At 41.7% G+C, this 15,568-nt stretch overlaps 1 pseudogene; it reads right to left on the bottom strand.

Moving 5' to 3' along the window:
- Nucleotides 1-7,697: 7,697 nt before the first annotated feature.
- Nucleotides 7,698-12,782, bottom strand: LOC142943945 (phospholipase D1-like; annotated as a pseudogene).
- Nucleotides 12,783-15,568: the final 2,786 nt, after the last annotated feature.

Here is a 15,568-nt window from a genome sequence, read left to right as displayed (position 1 = left end):
GGCTGAAAAGGGAAACTCCAGAATGTACGAGGCATTGTACACGGAGATTAAAAAGGAGAGGGAAAAAGTGGTTACTAACGTAACGACGCGAAAGTTGGAGATTGGAGGCAAGAAATCTTTGCCTCCAATTTCTAAAAAAAGCCAGCCCCCCCCTCAGGTTGAAGAGCAGAAGAATGATCTCACTCCTGTCCTAAGGACGGTAAAGTTGGAGATTCTAAAAAAAAGCCAGCCCCCCCCTCAGGTTGAAGAGCAGAAGAATGATCTCACTCCTGTCCTAAGGACGGTAAAGTTGGAGATTCTAAAAAAAAGCCAGCCCCCCCCTCAGGTTGAAGAGCAGAAGAATGATCTCACTCCTGTCCTAAGGACGGTAAAGTTGGAGATTCTAAAAAAAAGCCAGCCCCCCCCTCAGGTTGAAGAGCAGAAGAATGATCTCACTCCTGTCCTAAGGACGGTAAAGTTGGAGATTCTAAAAAAAAGCCAGCCCCCCCCTCAGGTTAAAGAGCAGAAGAAGGATCTCACTCCTGTCCTAAGGACGGTAAAGTTGGAGATTCTAAAAAAAAGCCAGCCCCCCCCTCAGGTTAAAGAGCAGAAGAAGGATCTCACTCCTGACCTAAGGACTGTAAAGTTGGAGATTGGAGGCAAGACATCTTTGCCTCCAATGTCTAAAAAATGCCAGCCCCCCCCTCAGATCAGGCACAGTGCGTCCATGTCAAGAAACACTCGCATCACGCTCAGAAAGCCAGCGAGTATGTCTAAGGTGTATCTGACGATCAACCTCCTCCCATCCATGCCCAAATTACAGTGGTGTGGAGTTAAAGTCACACCACATCCTACCCTACCCCCATTGTCCTAGGTCAGGGGTCGGCAACCTTTTCTATAATTAACATAGAAGAGTCTGTTCATTCTTGCTTATGAATTATATTCTCTCTGAACACGTTTCTCTTTTTGGAGAGTCATGTGAGATGACTTCTTCAATTAGCACAATGTTCCTGCTCTTCTTTCTATTTCCTCGTCTCAGCCCGGTGTGTCACGTGTGTGTAAACCTCGCTGGAGTCAGGAAACTTGTCAGAATACTCATATTTGATTGCTACATCACGTGATGTGATTTGCAATGCATTGGTTGGTGTGTTTCCTGCACCCCCGAACAAGTGCCGTAACGGCTGAATAAGAGGCGCCGGTTAAAGGTTCAACTTGGTGCTCAATATGTATAATTCCGAATTATCTATCGGTTTTTCGTTCCTGGGTCCGGATCCGGTGCGCCAGTTGGGGACCTCAGGGAGCCGCAACAGAGAGGCTAAAGAGCCGCAGGTTGCCGACCCCTGGTCTATACCCACTTAGCCACAGTTGCCCATCTCTCTCTCTGTCTGTCTGTCTGTCTGTCTGTCTGTCTGTCTATCTGTCTGTCTGTCTCTCTCTCCGTCTGTCTCTCCGTCTGTCTCTCTGTCTCTCTCTCTCTGTCTCTCTGTCTCTCTGTCTTGTATCTGTCTGACTGTATTCATCTTCTGGAGCAACAACTGAACTTCTGACTCACCCAGATGATGATCTGAAGTATTTTATTCTTGCTTTAACTAAGTTGTCTTTATAGCTGTACTTAGGCCTGCCTCAGTTGTGATTGGACTGTGAGTTTCTGCCTGACTGAGGAGGTGTGACATAGTCTCTGCTGCTGAATAGCTCTGCTGATTGCAAAGGGAGGAGCTTGCACTCCTGGTAGCAATCAGTAGATAGCTGTCCTTAACCACTGCTGGTGGTCGGAAGCGTCAGCTCTCGAGCGTCACACAAACGAAGTAACTAACCCTAACCCTGTCACTCACCATTGCTGTTGTGTATCGCCCACCAGGCCCTCTTGGTGAGTTCCTGGAGGAGCTAGACACATTAGTCTCACACTTCCATGATGATGGCTCAGCACTCATCCTGCTCGGCGACTTTAACATCCAGACTGATAAATTAGAACCTCTTCTTTCCTTCCTCTCCTCCTTTGTCCTTTACCACTCTTCCTCTCCTCCTACCCATGTTAGGGACAGGAACCTCTCGAAACTGTGGGAGAGCCGCACGTCATCCAGCCGTGCCAAAAACACAGCCGGTTCAAATTCTGATCAAAAGTATTTAATCTTACAGAAGCTAAAACAATTGCAAAGTGAATTACACTATTTACACCATCGATGGAAATATGATCCGCGGAAAAGAGTCCACACACGCTCCAACCAGGAAGCTTAATACCTGCAGGATGCAATGTGACGAACTGAACGAGCACTTCCGTTGAATCTTCTTTCATAGTCCGTAAAAGTCATAACATGTCTGTCTCAGTTACAATTAGCTTAAATCCAGCTGACTCCTCCTGGCTTCAGTCAGCTGATCGCCCTCGCGTGACCTTATTGGCTGTTGGTCAGTCGCTCCTTCTGCGCGTCCCTCCCTCTGTTAGGCCCCGGTAACGGAGTCGCTGCCCATCTTTCATCAGGCTGACAACTCACCTCTTCAAGAAGTACTACCCTGAGACTTCCGCTTAGCACTTATTGTATTCGTATTAGTTTGTTATTATTATTACATTCGTTTGTTTCTGCACTGTACATTTGCTCTGGTTCATGCTCTTAGATGCTTGTTTGAAAAAGGAGATGTACTTATGACTTCTGGTGTCTTGAAAACCGATGTTGAATACACTTATTGTAAGTCGCTTTGGATAAAAGCGTCTACTAAATGACTGTAATGTAATGTAATGTCTGCTCTCTGTCTGTCTGTCTCTCTCTCCGTCTGTCTGTCTGTCTGTCTGTCTCTCTCTCCATCTGTCTGTCTGTCTGTCTGTCTGTCTGTATGTCTCTCTCTCCGTCTGTCTCTCTCTCCGTCTGTCTGTCTGTCTGTCTGTCTCTCTCTCCATCTGTCTGTCTGTCTGTCTGTCTGTCTGTCTGTCTCTCTCTCCGTCTGTCTCTCTCTCCGTCTGTCTCTCTCTGTCTGTCTGTCTGTCTGTCTGTCTGTCTGTCTGTCTGTCTGTCTGTCTGTCTGTCTGTCTGTCTGTCTGTCTGTCTGTCCGTCTGTCTGTCCGTCCGTCTGTTACATGTGTACAGATTGTAAAGCCCTCTGAGGCAAATTTGTAATTTGTGATTTTGGGTTATAACAAAAATTTATTGAATTGAATGTGAAAAACAATTATTGATTGAACAGTTTCATGTTTTATAATGCATTATATTATATTATAGAATTACAGAAGTCAGATATTTGCTAATAATGCAGGTACAAGGTGATCACAAGCAGCGCTCACACACGCTGCACTCAACACTCGGACTGTAAATATCATTCACTTTGTAGTGAATAGGGAGATTTTAGACACAGTCTGGACAGTTTGTCAAATGTGTTGAGTTGAAACTTATCTTACTTATAATGTACCAGTTCACTAATTCTACTTTATGCATAACTACATACTCACTGACATAAGGCTCATATGTCTCAGACATTATAAAAGTTGTTATATAGAGTCACACAGGGGTTAATGCTGTGTAAACACTAATATAATTAATATATTTTTGCCACTTCACTAAAACAAAGAACAATAGAAGGTGAGTAGCATACATTTTAAAGATATTTGTATTGCATCTCAGTATAATAAAATATACATGAATAATACACACAACATATTGTTTCCTCTTCCCTGCCCCAGGTTTAATGTGGAGCTAATATGAATCATTAACTAAAACATGTCCACTCTGAATGAGTCAAAGTCTCGTTTTCTATCTGTTTCTCTCACAAGGTTCCATGACGGCCTTTGAAGACTAAATACCTTTCCGCAATAGAACCCATAGAATCTTTCCTGTTGGCTTTCTCTCAAACAATCACAGCATTGATTTAATAATCTATAGAACGTTTCTCAACACTCTGCATTGTAACACTTTGATGTAAATTCACAGTGAAATTCTAACATTTACCTACTGTATTGTGCTAATACTGTATAATGCTGTAAAAGCAAGGCGTTCTGGGAGTCATAACAGTATACTGTTTCATATAAATGTAATATGAAAGTCATAGTATAGTATTTAATATAAAAGTCAGTGTAGTATTTCATGAAATATTTTAATATATTAGTGTGTTTATTGTCAACAAGTCTACAAAAATAGCACGGATGTATGTATACCTTATTAAAGTAATTATTTCTAATCCGACTGCTCGATTTATCGATGGAAAATAATCTAAAGTAATCGACAGCTGCAGCCATAATACAGGATGTTGTTGGGTTCAGTGGTTCGAGCTGCTGCCTCACAATAAGGACAATCAGGAGAAAATATCCAAATAAATAAAATACAAATATTTCAATACCGTTGATTCTTTTTCAGATTCCTTTCTACAACCCTTATTGTTTTGATAAATGTTTATTTTTATTTTTTACGATCTGTGTCATGAATAAAATAAGCCGAATGTTCAAAGGACTTTGTGTAGTATTTGGTGTCATCTAGTGGTGAGGTTGTAGATTGCAACCAACTGAATACCCCTCTGCTCCACTCCTCCCTTTACAAGAGTCCTTAACGTGAGCAGAATGAAAACCCGTGGCATCACTTCTTTAGGAGCAAAGAAAGCCAGACGGCGGCTGGTGATACCACAATTTCACCCTCTGTAGCTCTCGTTACCGCTGTTTCACAAGCGTGTGGAGAACTACGGTGGCCTTCAGGTAACGTAAAAACATGAAAGTCTCTCTCTAACCAGTGTTTGGTTTGTCCGTTCTGGGCTGCCGTAGTAACATGGCGGACTCCTGTAAGAAGACCTGCTCGCTATGTAGATATAAACAGCTCATTCTAAGTTAATAAAAACACAATGATTCTTAGTTTCAGGTGATTATACACTAATGAAAACATAGTTCTGAATATTTTATTACAATCCACCAAAATTCTACACACTGGCCTTAAAAACATTGTAAAGAGGAATTCAGTTGGCTGTTAGATTCTTATATTTTTATCTAATACCTTTCATTATTTTCTGTAAATTGAATTTTAATGGATCAGTTCCTTTAATCAACATTCTTCAACAACTGCTTACAAACGAGTTTCTAAGTAAAATAACTCAGATCTAGTAAAATGTAGTTTTTCCAACATTAAAGTCTAGACGCCGTTGCAAAGTAAATGCTGGCGGGAATAACCTGGTGGTGAAATAGTGAATAATGTATTTATTTGACCTGAAAGTAGTTTTATTCAATTATACTGAGTCTAGAAATACTGCCAACAGATTGAGCAGTTGTTTCCATCGAATCACAGACAGCGGTGATGTGGTTCTTCAGTTTGTCATGAGGTTTATCACATTTATTATGATTTTTAGTTCTACCACCACTGACATAACCAATGTACTTGTGCTAAACTGTAAGAACACAGTATTTTATACCTGCTATTAGCAAAAGACTTGATGAACACAGCTTCATACGATGAGTGTAAATGGCTCATTCCGATAGAAGACCACATTTTAATGACTTATTATTACATCATTTATTTATTCCATCATTTCACAAAAAGCGACAAATGACATGCAGATCTTTTAAGAGGTCGCCACAAGAAAACAGTCTGTGCAAAAAAGTGCATTTTCATAGAGACACGGTGATTAAAAGCTGGATAGAGAAAAGAAACGGGACGTGTTTCTGAACCTCTAGACGTCAGGTGTGAGGAAAATGAGGCGACCGCTGAAGGTTTCAATACTCATTTACACCTGTTGTGACTCCATGTACACAATATGTTTGTGTTCCTGATAACTCAGAAATGACATAAACATTTCTGGGTTTAAAGTCAGTTATTCCGGATGCACAGAAAACATTTCCATCAAAAATCAACTTCTTTGCTGATGACATAATCCCATTTCTGAAGGGTGAATTCAGTTTTTGTCTGTCAATATACTTTATGTTTTAGATTTAAACAGTCTGACATTGCACACAACAGCAAACCTTTTCTTTGCCTGTTCAGATGACTTTACCTGGTAAAATGTTTCGGGGGGGGGTTAGCTTTAGATATTCCTGATTTTTAAAGCTTAAAAAGCAGGACGTAGAAACACAGGCAGGTAGAGAGGACGATTAAAAAGAAGAGCATCCATCAATAACAACAGAAGAGAAGTTTCAGGTGCATCCGGACGACACACAGGCACAACGTTTAGCATCAATAACGTCCATGGCTTTTAAAAAGGCAACCAGTTCAGCTTCATGCTTTCATCTGTTTAATGTTTAATGGCAATGAGCAGCTGTCATGCTGTCAGCTACGGGTATCGTCTTTTTTTTGGTCAAATTTATAGCACAAAACAGCGTCATGCAGATCACTCACAGACCAACGAGGAAGACACGGAGGGACATTGATGCTGCGTTCCAGAAACGTCGGAAAATCGGAGACTTTTTCTCAAAATTGTGACGACCTGACGTTGAGTTTAACAGCGTGAAGGCTGCAGACCATCGTTTCTAATTTTATTAATAAACTTAAACTTCAAGTATATCTTTAAGACTACAAAAACCTTAAAACTGCACTAATAAATATCTTAACGCTGCAATAATAGATTATTTTGGCCACTTGGTGGCAGCAGAAACAAAGGTGCTGAAGGAACTTGCATCCGCTCAATCGTTGCCCAACAAACTAATGTTGCCTGTTTGTATAAACTTGGCTGTTGCTAAAGAATTCCTGCTTGCTGACATTAATGAAACGCAGCATTGTAATAAACTTATCATGCATGAATCTGAGAGTTATGCAGTAAAAAAACAGAACGGCAATCACGTGCATCCGCTGGCACCGCTGGTACAAAAGGCTTTGTTCACAACCACAGCTGACGCCATTTTTGGAGGTCATTTTGCAGCTAAAACCCATCTTCTCTAGGATCAGCAGCTGTGACCACACAGGTTACCTTAAAGGGCCAGCGCGTCGCATTAAAGGGGATCTATCGGCAGAAAGGGAATGTTATGTTTAAAATGATGTTCTCTTTAGTGTTTAATCACCTGAAATATCTTGATAATGATATATTTTAGGATATAGAAAGTTTTCTGAAAATAAATAAATTGTATTCAATTCACGAATAAGTTTACAAAACCATGTCTCATATATACGGAGTACTTTCTCATTAAATGAAGGGAGTATGTGCTCATTCTTATCAATATAGACGGGGTTATTATGTATCAGGATGTGATTCAATTGACAGATGATGAATTATATTGAATTATTCCAGATTATCTAAAACAACTTTTTTCACGGTCAAATTGAAAGTTTAAATATTGATAATAAAGCGAAGAAAGCCTACACTACGGTAAGAACAGCAGGTCAGTTGAACCACAAAGACCGTCTGTCAACTGTGAAGGACGTTTCGAATCATTTAAACTATGTTTTTCTCGTCCACATGCATTTGTTTACAATCGGTTTGCTCACGTTTGTTTCCACTATTATTATTATCACAACCGAAAGAACCAATGATGGAGACACAACTGCAACGATCCATTACATCAGATGTTTGTGATCACTTTCATACTACAACAAAGATAAAAGTAAGTAGATCAGACGTTTATCAATTATATCCAAACACCAGGTTTTTATCTCCAAAGAAACTCTCCGTTTAACTCTAACTTTTACTTTTTGTGGCTCATGTTGAGGAGCGTTGCAGCACAGACAGACTGCACCAAGGTCAAGGATTTTTACAGCACAAACAAACTGGTTAGAAAATATTATTCAATTATGTTTGCAGAGGGGAACCACTGTAGTGCAACGCTAACATGTCATCAGATACAGCTGTCAGTTTATTAAAAACACAAAAAGGCTGTTTTCAGCCACTATGACCTCCAAAATGGCACCAGAGTGGGTCTCATTAACCTGAAAGCCTTCCTGATGTTGTGCGTGAACACATGAATGCACTGGCGAGTCCCTCTCGGTCTCAGGTCCAGACCTCCATGGGCACCATGGCCTCCTTGCAGCCCATGGGGGGAAGCAGGTTCTGCTCGCACAGGAACTGAAGAGGGAACTGGACCAGGAAGCCGCGGATCTTCTTCAGCTCCTCGTGAGCCCGGGCCGGGTCCTCCTTGTCCAGGCCCGGCTTGGCGAGGTAGCCCTCCAGCTCCAGGATGCTACGGACGTCGCTGGGCGGAAGACTTCGGAAGACCTGAAGAGAGAAAAAACAAAAGAAAACAGGACGGAGTCAGAGAGAGAACCAGGGGTTGGTGTCCAGAACTGGTCCTGAATAAATTTATTACAAACAAAAGTGTTTTAATGACAAATGATCTGCTCAATCAAGACTATTTTAAATACAACTGACATTTCATGATTTGAAATCCTATTTGTAAACACGATACGGAGCCGTCGTGTCGGACTCACCTTCTGGTAGATGGTGGCGTTTCGAGCGCAGGTCGTCATCCAGACCTCCTTTTAGAACTGGTCACTGACGGGATCCGACACGTCGATGGAGGGATCCGTGTTGGCGCCCAAAATCATCCTGAGAGAGAGAGAGAGAGAGAGAGAGAGAGAGAGAGAGAGAGAGAGAGAGAGAGAGAGAGAGAGAGACGGAGAGGTGAGGAGGCGGGTAAGGAGAAACTTGAAGAAACGCTGACGGCACCAGAAAAGAGGAAATGCTGAAACATTGCAGGATATTGCGAGCGGAGATATTTGGCAACGAGAAGAAGACGTGATGAGGAAATTTAACAGAAGTACAAAAAACTCTAATAAATAAATAAATTAGATTTACATTTAAAAAACTATTTTTCTCACACAGTCTTGTCTGAATACATCAGTATTCAGCGTCTGTCTGAAACGCTCCGTTTTAGCGCCTGTCTCTTTAAATGAGCCCAGTCTGCTCTGATTGGCTTGTTAGAAAATGATGGCGATCCTCTGCAAATGTGGTTCTGAAGCTCATATGGGGATACTCTTATGGGGAGGTTTATTCTAATGTTTTCTGATCAAGGTAGCGCACAAAAAAACTGACTGGGTCGTCTTATTTCACAGTTTGTGGGTTGGTAAGAACTCCAGATAGCCAAATGTATGTGAGTTCATTCATTTTTCATGATATGTCCCCTTTGAAACCTCAAATTTAGAGACGGTTGCGTGACGGATTACTGAACGGGCATATTGGGCACAGGCCCAGGGGCCCAACATGTCAGGGGCCCCCCTGGACAAAGAACAAAAAATACATGAAACAAATATTGTTATAGTGTAATAAGTTATCTTAATTTAAAAAGTGTCAGAATAAGTTTTCTCTCACTCCTAACTTTCTCTTATTTCATGTTTAAATGTCTTTACAGCCTGTAAAGAAGCTCTGGTTGAATAAATAGTTCATATAATGTGTCAGTACTTGAAGCACTCGAGGCGGAGCTGCAGAGCGTATTTTCCAGCTTGGTACTCCTGCCCGTCCATCACCGCCGTAACCGTCTCCGAGTCCTCCACGATCACCACCACCTCGCTGTCCCTCTTTCCCAGCATGCTCCGGTCGTTGATGTTGGCAGAACCTGCAGAACCACAAAATGAGTGCGATCCCAGAATCGGCCAGCAGGGGGCGCTGCAGCGCCTGAGCTCAGACTACATGCTGACGTTCATACTAGTAAAATACAGGAAATTAAATAGTCCAAAGAAATGTATATAAAAAAAATAATTAAAGAGATCTGTTAAATACTTAATAAATGGGTCTTCACTTTCATATCAAGGGCATGGAAGTGAATGATGTCCTTTATATTTAATAGTTATGTTTATCTTTATGTCACTGTAGACAGGAGCTGGACAAAATAACAGAAACGATTACAGAATTCTATTATTAAATTGTTGTTTCAGACACAAAATGAAAGTTCCTTGTGGTAACTCTAATCTTTAATGATGTAGTTTTATTTACACTGAATTATATTTTAGTTTCTGTTATTTGTAGCTGCGCTCTACAGTTATCTGTGTGAAAGAAACATCTGTTACCCGACACATATTTCACACCATATCTCATTACGGTACAGTTCAGACATTTCTTCATTTAAAGGGTCAGAAGGGAAGTTTGGGAACCGCAGTTCTGCTTTAGGTTATGTGGAACCTTTAAAGGTTCAGTTCTAGTTCAAAAACACAAACATGTTTAGAAAACCAGCAGACCAGCATGAGACAAACTCAAACAGAAGGTGGGTTAAAGGCAGCTTTATTGTCTCTCACAAACACACACACACACACACACACATACACACACACACACACACACACACACACACACACACACACACACCTGTAGTTGAAGTGCATGACGGCCTGGATGGCGCTGCCTCCTCCGTTGTTGATGTCTCCTCGAAGCCCGGCAGCAGAGGCGTCACCACGTACACTCGGTACTTTTTACCCTCCCTGAAAACGTTTGAAATGACACGGAGAAAGAGAAGGATGATATCTCACCGCCGAATGACTCACAAAGATAAGAACACCAGAGGACGATGGAGGATCGATAGCTCAACAGATTCATTATTATAATTAATAACTATGTTCAAACAGTGTTAGTGAGGCTGGGTCACAAAGGTAACACTGGAACATTCCTCAGGTGGTGAACAAACACCATCTAATGCTGTTTTTCCAACAAATTATTAGAGCATATATGGAGGTTTTTTAAACACGGGAAAACTCGACAATATCACTGTTTCTGTCAATGGAGTCTGTTGGCTTTGAGGAGGGAATAACGTCCGTTTCTTTTCACATCTAACTCTGAATTTATGATATATTCTGACTGAACCACAGCTGGTGATTGTTGGAACAGTGGAAAGACTCACAAAGTAATTGTGAGGTTTGTTTTGTTTGTCGAAGTTTGTTTGAAAAGATTGTTTCACGACGATCATGGAGGTAAGATGACGTTTTCCGTCAATGGAGTCTGGTGACTTTGAGGAGGCAAATATTACGACTTGGCTCAAATGTGAAATGTGTTCATTAATGTAACTGGTAATGTGTATTTTTTGGCTATTTTTGAACGATTAAAAAAGACATTTATACTGTTAGTTAATCAGTATTTTGAACGGTTCAAACATGAATACATGTTTTGCAGTTTGAATAAAGACATTTTCGTGACACTTGCAAGTGATAAATAATCGTCTTATGATTTTTGAGACTAGATCCTTCACTGAGACCTTCACTTTACTTCTGCTGCTGGTTAGAATATTCTAACGTGAATTATTCCAGAAAAATGGAGGGAGGGACGACAGGAAGACAAACGTGAAAACAAAAACTTTGCAAAGAGGAAAGTTGGATGTTTGTGTTTGAGTCTTGAGACACGTGAGAGTACACAACAACTACCATTCGTCCACTAATATATATAATATACTTAATCTGTACTTCATGTACTTTGAGTTTATTTTATGATTTTTGTACCAAAAACATCTGAAAATAACTTAAAGTAGCAGCTGTTTATATCACTTCACACATTTTCTTGTATCTCAACTTGTAATCTTAAACTTCTGTCATTTGAACATTTTTATAAATCTGTCGTTTGTCTCTTTATTGTTTTGTTTTTTCAAATATGACTTTTGATATCTACAACCTCTGCTACACAATGTTCCAACTTGTTTACGATTTCTACTTTCTAAAGTGCAAATAAACAGAAATTAATTCATAAAAAGGTGACGAGACAACATGTCTCTGAAAATGAAACTAAACAAGAGGAATGCAAAGTGTTGAACCACTTTTTTTGGTTTTCTGGGAACCTCCTGAACTCATCTCGCCAAATCTGTTTTCATTTTTTTTTCCAGCCGTGAAAAGCTTTGTTTCCTTGGTGCATTGCATTGTGGGACACCAGATTTACACTGCACACTTAAAAACCCTCTTCCAGTGCAGGTCAGAGCTGAACCCACAGTGAGGATGAGCTGCAGGATGTAAAGGGGCGTCTTAAAGTCAGCCGTGTTAAAATAAAAGCAACAAGCACCGACCTGCACTTTGGTTTGGATGCAGTTGGGGACTTGGTACCGCTGCTCTCTGGCCGTGGTGTGAGACTTGGGCAGCAGGTACGGGTACGACAGGGAGCGGTACTTTGGCTTCACGAGCTGGAAGACAAACAGAGGAAAAATCAAAACACGGGTCACAAATTTACTGGAGACAGCGACGTGGTCGGCTGCAGAGTCACATCAGAGAAAATAAAACACTCTATACTTTATTCCAGGTATATTCTGCTTCTTCCACATATTTAATTTCATCACTTCTGTCCAGAAGGAGATTATTTAAAGGGTCGGAGTAATCAATGTTCTGCTGTGGACGTATTTTAGACACCTAAAAGAATCAATATCAGTTTAATTGAACGCTATAGTCTGGTGCTAGATACCAGCTTTCTCCTTCAGAAAGAAAGGGCAGTACACAAAAAGTAACAACTGTGACACTAATGTCTCATGAAAACAGATTATTATAAATACTTTTATTCATTTAGGATAGAATCAGGGTGACGAGACAACAGCAGCAGGACCTCTGACCTTAGTGAAGTTCCACCGCTGGATGAAGTGTCTGGCCACGTCCCGAGCTGCTTTCCCGTGAACCACTGAGGAGATGTCGTGCCAGGGCATTCTGGGAGTCGTGTGTCTGTCTATGAAATCTACAACGGGAATGTGAGGAGGAGGACGGGTGAGTGGAATAAATCTCTCTCTCTTCCCTCCTCTTCTCTCCGTAAACTGTGAGCGTGACGGTGTTCTCACCATCGAACGGTTTCTCCAGCTGAATCCAGTCCTTGTACACAAAGTTGCAGTAGTCCTTTCCGTGCCAGAACCGTGTGTTTCCCAACAACTCCCCGACCCCCGTATGCTGACTATGCACTGAGCTGCTCCCTAAAACACACACACACACACACACACACACACACACACACACACACACACACACACACACACACACACAGTTATTAATCAGCAGTGCAATGCATTAAAACGGGGGTGATCTGATGTATTTCTCAAAGACTGTATGTAAGAAGTGGACGTAGTCGTCGTGACGTCACCCGTTGGTTTGTGGACTGATGTTTCGAAGCGATTTGGCCGTCGCTATCTTGGTTTTCTTGCAACCAGTGAACAGGAAGTGACCATATCTGGACTGAGGAGGAGTGACGTAGAGACGCCGTATACGTCTCTGGTAGAGACCTGTCAATCACCGTGTAGCCCCGCCCTAAAGCATCCCCTGCTTTATGGTCTGTTTGACTCTAAATGGACCATAATGTACTAAATGAACATCATGCTGTATTGAAGAAGACTTGAAACTAGAGATTGAGACCATAAACTCATGTTTACAATGTTTACTGAGGTAATAAATCAAGAGAGAAGTAGAGTCATTTTCTCATAGACTTCTATACAACCAGAGGAGTCGCCAAATGTGGATTAATCCGCCGCTGAAAATAGTCCCCAACAAATGCTGTTTCCTCCTGTTTGATGCCAGTAACAAAGACATTACAGAATGAAGAATAACACCACATGTGACTGGTTTAATCATCTCACGACCCCTCAGATTTATCTTGTGACCCTCTGTAGGGGTAACATGAAATGTAAACTTGCACTAATTAATGTAGATTTTCTATAAAATACTGAACTCATGAGACTTCCCCTTTTTCAAGCATTAAATGCAAAGGTCTGCATGAACAGGCAGCTTCATCATGGGACTATTAATAGTAGAGCACAAAAAACAATTCCACAAAAAATATTCTATTGATCCATGAAGTGTAAACATTTCATTCTCTGGTTGGTCTCTGTAGCAGATATTTACATTCACATTGAAGGTTAGCTTCAACTGATATCACTTTTTATTCTAAACAATAACATCATAGACTGACTGATAAAAACCAAAACTCTCTTACCTCGAACTGTTATTTGAAGAGGATCACATTCAGCTGTTGCCAGAAATGGTCGGTTCTCAATCCTGAAGTAGTACGTGTCTGTGTATGATGTGATTAAACTGGAAAATAAAGTGGTGCAGTTTTTCTGACTCAGGTCTCCAGTTAGATTCATTGGATAGATGTTATCCTCCCTGTTACTGTTGAAAATCACATTATTTGGATTTGGGCCAAAGTTATGGTCATTTTTAATCCACACTCCGAAGGTTTTTCTTGTGCTGTTGAATTTCTCCTCTGATTTATCTCTGAAGTTACATGGGATTTGCAAACAAGATCCAGTGAGTGCTTCCATCTCTTGAGGTGCAGTAATGAATAGAGCTGGATCCCTATCACAATCAGTCAAAGCACCTGTGAAACAGACTAATGATTAACAGTGGTGAGTAACATGTGTAAATAAACAACAACAAAAACATGAAGAGAAATATACTTCAGCAGTAATATTTTGCATTTTGGTCTTTTTTTCCCTGAACAGTTTTTGTTTTGATTAATGTTTTTGGTTTTACAACAACTATCCCCCACGAGGCCGACCCCAGTGGTGACCAAACCCGTCTATATCTCCAAATAACTAAGTCAGTCTCGTCTCAGTGACAAAAGAGCTGACGCAGAGAATACAGATTGTAACATTCACATGAATTTAGGGTAAAATGATGTTGGGATCTGGCCCTAGTCTAGAAGCACCCATGCTCCTTCCTGTCATACAACGTCTGATGGAAAACTCCAAGATGAATGACTACACCTCCCAGCACAGCAGAAACCTGATGCTGGTCCCTCATTGGCCAAGAAAGGGCCCCCCACTGGTTGTGCCACCTGGTTTATAAGCCTGAGCACAGCTAGAATTCTTTCTCTTCCGTCCAGACACCGCTGGTGTAAGGAGATCCACAAGGCTCTCTTCACCCCGGACACGCGCTGGTGTCAGGAGGTCCACAAGGCCTCTTCACTCCGGACTCGTCCAGGGGACAAGAAGATCCACGAGGAACCGCGGCCTCATCAAATCCTATCAGAAGGTAACAATCGTTCCTCGCCGAAGATTTCCGGGAAGGACGATCCAAACCTCGTCCCTCAGCCGAAGTTAAAAAGCCCCTCTCTGCAGCGAGGAGGCCGAGTCTGCGCCAGCCAGCCCCGAGGCCGCGCCACCGAGAGCCAGCGGCTACTCGAGGACCGAGTGATCCCCACCACGGGAAACGTACCCTACCGAACGAAGCTTCTACAAGTAAGAGTTACTGGTATCTGGGCCTAGCTTAGCTTAGCATTAGCTTCATTTAGCCTATTCGTTATGTCGTTGTTATTCCTGCATCTTGTTACGTTAAGTTACTGTCGTGTTATAACGTGTTATTGCGCAAGCATCGCGGACCACGGAGTCCCGTTATATTGTGTATTTCCTGCTGTAACTGTTTGCATTAGATCCGTCGCTGCTAGTGGATGTGGAGGTTGTGATTTTATCATTTCAAAGACCAAAACCACGGTGGCGGAGCCTCGTCTCGCCGACCGAGTTTCGGGGTGATAAGAGAGCAATACTCGCATCTCACCGCAGTGATAAAGATCTGTTTGTTTTGGGGATTCTTTTATTTTGTTTTTGGTTTTATTCTCTCCTCTTTAAATCGGCTCTGTGAGTGAGATCTAGAACCGCAACTATCACCGTACAAGCGTGACCGGTCGGTTCAGAATCCGACCGCAGAGTTTACGAGTGATCAGCTGTTCCTCACATTCTCACTGCAGCTCGGAGCACCGCGCTCAGAGCTCCTCTCTCTCTCTCTCTCTCTCCCTCTCTCCCTCTTCCTACTAACCCGCACACACATAGTTA

This window comes from Anarhichas minor, unplaced genomic scaffold (assembly GCF_050575085.1).
Source record: "Anarhichas minor isolate MPS153535 unplaced genomic scaffold, ASM5057508v1 ptg000161l, whole genome shotgun sequence".
Lineage (NCBI taxonomy): Eukaryota > Metazoa > Chordata > Actinopteri > Perciformes > Anarhichadidae > Anarhichas > Anarhichas minor.
This window is presented reverse-complemented; position numbering and strand designations above follow the sequence as displayed.